The sequence below is a fragment of the Delphinapterus leucas genome, chromosome 8 (assembly GCF_059928025.1).
Source record: "Delphinapterus leucas isolate spDelLeu-1000000601 "Yukka" chromosome 8, BTC_Dleu_Yukka2, whole genome shotgun sequence".
NCBI lineage: Eukaryota > Metazoa > Chordata > Mammalia > Artiodactyla > Monodontidae > Delphinapterus > Delphinapterus leucas.
In genome coordinates, this window is record NC_143136.1 from 4355795 (window position 1) to 4361317 (window position 5523).

The following is a 5523-nucleotide window of genomic DNA, read 5'->3' on the forward strand; positions in this document are numbered from 1 at the left end:
TAAGTCAATTTAAAGGAAACGATTAAGAAAAAAATAATGCAGAGTCAGCTGAGGAAAGTTGCAATCGATGAAAATACTCATTTATTAGTCAGGATTCTCCAGAGACACAGAACCTGTATCCTGTGTGTGTATACACACACACACACACACACACATTCATTACACAACTATTATAAACCAAGAAAAGCAAGCCTAGAAAAGTGTTATGTTATGTGAAAAGTGTAATCTTTTAAAAATCTTTTAAAATCATAAATCTAATTCTCTCCCTGGTCCGCTCAAAACCTTCACTGTCTCCCGCTTGGAGTTCAGGTAAGGACCAGACTCCCTCGTGTGCACTCTGAGGCTCACCCTTCCTCTGCTGCCCTGCTAGCACTAGCGGCCCCTCACTCACCAGGCCCCCAGCGCCTTGTCCCACGTGCCCAGAGCTGGGCTGCCAGGCCTAGTCTATAAAGGACCAGATAATACACACTTTCATTTCAGTGGCCCACAGGGTCTCTCTCCTACCTGTTCAACTCTGCCATTGTGGCACAAAAGCAGCCACAGATAATAAGCACCATGAGTGAGGCTGTGTTCCAATAAAACTTTATTGACAAAAACAGACGGCTGGCTACCCGCTGGGGCTTGCGGACCGCGCTCTCCTGGCTCTGGGCCCCATGCACACTCCTGCTGCTGGTGTGGCCTCTTTCTTCTTGTCTGGCTCATTTGTGCTCTTCCCTTAGGTTTCAGTAAATATTCCTTTCCCAGGGAAATTTTCCGAATCCTCAGGAGAGATTCTGCGTCTTAGAGCAGTTATCCCGATTGTGTGCGTGTGTGGCCGTGTGTGTGACATGACCCAACGTCTGCCTCTCCAGGAGTCCCCAGGGACAGCCTGCTTTGCTCCCCATTCTTTTCCCAGCCTGGTACCTTGAGGAGGCTGAATCGTCCACCGAATTAACAACGAAATGAGTCGCTGCTGAGAAGAATGCGTGAATGCATAAAAGCTAGGAAAAGCTTGCACCCTTGATCTTACCAAGTCCCAGCAACAAAACTATGAACACATTCTTATTTTTCTCCTTCCCAGCTCCCTCATCCGACGAGGCAGCTGGATCAATGTGACCAGCTTTGTGTCCTTTTCTTTTGGGGTGATTTCCCTGGGGAGTGTGTGAACTGTTCTCTGAGTTTACTTCCACTCACCAGCTCTGCAACTTGGGGTGAGTCGTTAGGTGTCTCTGATCTTCTCTTTGCTCATCTGTGAAAGTGATATAACCACACTCATCTCACAGGGCTGTCGTGAGGTTTAACACAGCGACCTACGGTGCCAGACCACGGTTGTTACTACAAGTACACTACTTCCCATGATTTGGTACATTGACATTTCCCCTAGATGTGGAAACTCTACAGCAAACAGCGGAAGACCCCAGGAAGTCACCATATATCGTCAGATGACAAAGGCCAATGTGTGAACAAGTATTTTCTCTGGAAAGCTTGTAAATGTCCTATTTCTCCCTTCTTATTAGCAGCATCAGATCTAATTAAAATGTTTCTCAGGGCTTCCCTGGCGGCACAGTGGTTGAGAATCCGCCTGCCAATGCAGGGGACACGGGTTCGAGCCCTGGTCTGGGAGGATCCCACATGCCACGGAGCAACTGGGCCCGTGAGCCACAACTACTGTGCCTGTGCGTCTGGAGCCTGTGCTCCGCAACGAGAGGCCGCGACAGTGAGAGGCCTGCGCACCGCGATGAAGAGTGGCCCCCCGCTTGCCACAACTAGAGAAAGCCCTTGCGCAGAAACGATGACGCAACACAGCAAAAATAAATAAATAAATGTTTTTTTAAAAAAATGTTTCTCAAGGAACATATTGGGAGAATTTGATGTAAAATATACTCCTAATGTCAACCACGTCAGTATTTAAAATTTTGAAATCGATCTATATGTCCAGCGTTAGGGGCCAGGGTCAATAGATCATGATGCAAACAGCCAGTGGCCTGTTATCCAGACTTTACATAGTTTGTTTATGAAACATCTTTAAGATCAGAAAAAAAAAATGTTTATATTATAATTTTCAACAACCAAAAGAGATTAAAAATTACCTATATCGGGATCCCATTTACATCAGGAAAAATGTATTCAAGACGACAAATTGTAATAAAACAAGATATGAACAGTGTCTTCCTCTGGCCAGTGAATTATGGCTGATGTCTGCGTGTGTACCCACGTGTGTTGTGTATATGTCTGTGAATATGTGTGTGTGTTCACTTTTCTGTATTTTCCAAATTTTTCACCCAAAGCAAGTATGACATTGGTGATCAAGGGAGATCAAGAAAGAGAAAGTTTGAATACATTAAAAAATATTAGATATAGAATGGAAAAACAGAGCTCCCCTGGCAGCGTAGCAGTTAAGAATCTGCCTGCCAAAGCAGGGGACATGGGTTCCAGCCCTGGTCGGGGAAGACCCCACGTACCGCGGAGCAACTAAGCCCGTGCGCCACAACTACTGAGCCCGCGCTCTAGAGGCCACGAGCCACAACTACTGAGCCTGTGAGCCACAACGATTGCGCAGCAATGAAGACCCAACACAGCCAAAAATAAATAATAAATAAATAATTAAATATATAAATTCTCTTTAAAAATAAAAGAATGGAAAAACAAGGTCCTACTGCATAGCACAGGGAACTATATTCAATATCTTGTGATAAACCATAATGGAAAAGAATATGAAGAAGAATCTATACATGTATAACTGAATCACTTCGCTGTACAGTAGAAATTAACACAACATTGTGAATCAACTCTACTACATAAATTTATTATTGTTTTTTTTTAGCACAACATGGTTTTGGCTTAACAGCAGCTTAAAAATGAACAAAAAGGAAACCTCTCATGCAGGTACATCAGGTGGCATAAAACAATCAGCAATTTAATACGGTGGGAGCACCGTTAGCCATTCTCTCACGTGTGAGTATATATATACATTATATGAGAGTGTATAATATATATAAAATAATTTCTATATATTTTATATACATTACATATATATATATATCTGTATATAAATAAGATACTTTCTGTTGCCATGACCGCGCTGTCCCAAGCCACGAGGCAGTGCACAGATCGTAGCAAAGCCTGGGAGCCTCTCCTCACGGGGTGCACGGAGCTCGCTTCATAAACCGCGCAGCTGTCCCGTCTGTCTTTCCATCAGTCCTCCCCTCCTCTCTTCGCTTCTGCTTGGTTTTATGCAAACAATGGCTCTGATGGATTTGCACCTGCGCTAGCGCTTGGGAAAGGCCCACGCAGCAATGGGCGCAGTTACATGATGAGTGAGATGGCGTCATCCCGAAAAATAAACTAAAACAAAACAAAAATTAAAAAAAACAGAACGGGACTAGAAAACTCAATTTTTTGGACATATCTAAAAAAGGGGACAAGATCAGTAGTCATCTGTTCTCCCCATTGGGACAGGAATGAAGAGGGAGGAGGGAAGAGAGACTTGATTTCTTCTGTTCACAATAGAATGGTTGGAGGGGATTCTTCAGAGTTTTTCAGGGGATGGGACCCAAATGTAGTGCCCAGACTGGTCCTCGATGATTTGTTTGATTTTGTTATAAATCTCTTCCAGTGAGTCACCCCGTACAATGGCTGTGAAGTATTCTCTAAACTCCTGCTCCAGTTTCATGGCTTTGTCATAGATCTTATTTGCTTGTTCATATGTCTGCCGTTGGTTCATTTCCATAAGCGCTTCAATGGACTTGGGCTTGAAGAAAATGGCAATGGGATAAAGTTGTAACTGCTGCAGCCTCTTGATAGCATTGCCAGAAACATCTAACATGCAATGATTGCCCCTCTCCCCAACTCCCTTCACTGACTGGAGGCTGGTCCCATAGAGATTATCGTTGAATTGGCCTGCCTCGATGAACTTGTTGTCCTGAATATCCTTCTCCATCTGTTCTCGGGAGACCACAAAGCAGTAGTCTTGCCCATCCACTTCATCATCACGCCGAGGCCAGGTAGTATGTGGTACACAGGATCCAAATGTATGCAGGAACTCCGAAATCAGGTCATCGTTGACTCTGTCCTTCATTGGGCCCAGGATGATGGCAGGCCTTGCATAGTGAACTTCTTGCCGTGTCACTGGCTCATATGACAAAATAGCGTCCTCTTGTCCTTTGGAACCTCTTTCGCCGTCACTGGTGTTGGATGTCACTCCCTGTTCCTGTACGCTGCTCTCCTGGGCCATGTTTCCTTTGCTCTTGTAAAATGGAAACTTTCGAGAGAGGCGGAAACTCCTTTTACGTTTCGTTTTGATCGACCTTTTAGACTCAATCATCCCCGTCCTGGCATGAAACTTCACGGTTTTCAATGGAGCCCTTTCTTTCTTTTCCACCCTCCTTCTTACTGGGAATCACACCAGTTTGCTCACTTTCTCCATGGGGGGGTCACCAGTCTCGCCTGCCACCTCTCATCAGAGGTGTTAATGACATGTAGAATGTCACCATAGGAGAAGCTGAGGCCTTAGCTCGGCAGGCAGCTGTCCCGAGTCCGGTCATAATCAAACAAGGCCCTGACATACAAGGACCTCTTCTCACTCATTCACAGGGACCCAGACCCAGAGCTCACACTGCTGTTCATCATTTGTTCTCGCAAGTCATGTATCTTCGATTCAAAGCGACTGTATTCTGGCGCCGGGTCGGAGTCCAGGTCTAGTACTGAGAAAGCTCCAGCTCCGGCCGGCCCCTCTGTCCCGCACGGGAGACCACAGACACCTAAATAAAATAAATTTTAATAAAAGACAGAAAGAGAAAATTTGTCTGATTTTCACTTATGGCTCCCTTGACAGAAATTATATGAAGAAGCACATCTTCCCAGCCTTTGAAGACTACCTTGGACTGTAAAGGGTTAAAAATTCTGGTGTTAGAACCCCTGCCTAGACCTCCAGGCTGTTAAAGTCCAGCGACAGCCACTGGCAGACTTCAGAATAGGCTGCCAGGGCAGAGAAGGAACTGGTCCACAGCCCACTGCAAGGTCTCCAAGAGCCAACCTCCAGGGAAGCGGGGGTCACCCACAGGGACCCCTGGACTGCTCTGCTCCTGGGTCCTGTAAAGGGCTGTGGCGGGGATGGCTGCCTTCTGCCAAGGGCACGGCTAAGCCCAAGTTTCAGGACTAGCTGCTGACATTCACCATTACGAATGGCTCTTGCGCTCACCGCCTCATTAAATCCTCAAAACTCACCTCGGAGGCCAATGCTGTATTGTCCCCATCTCACAGATGAGGAAACTAAGGTTTCAGCAATTAACCAGGAGTTGAATCAAGGCTCTGTCCTCTCTGAAACTCGACGGCTAAGCAGAAGCAAACAGACCCTCTCCTCTTGACCTGAAGCTTACGGTTGGCTTGTCTGCAGACTCCTCTGTACCAACGTTCTCAGTTACTGCCTGGACTTTCTTAATGGGCTGGTCCTTATGTGGGCTGTTTTTCAATTCAACAAATATTTGTTGCAAGCCTGCTTTCCCTGTAACACCAGGCTAGGCTGGGAATTGTAGAAGGTGTCCA

At 45.8% G+C, this 5523-nt stretch overlaps 1 pseudogene; it reads right to left on the reverse strand.

The window, feature by feature from the left end:
* Positions 1-3019: 3019 nt before the first annotated feature.
* Positions 3020-4884, reverse strand: LOC111172112 (disks large homolog 3 pseudogene; annotated as a pseudogene).
* Between the last annotated feature and the right edge of the window lie 639 nt (positions 4885-5523).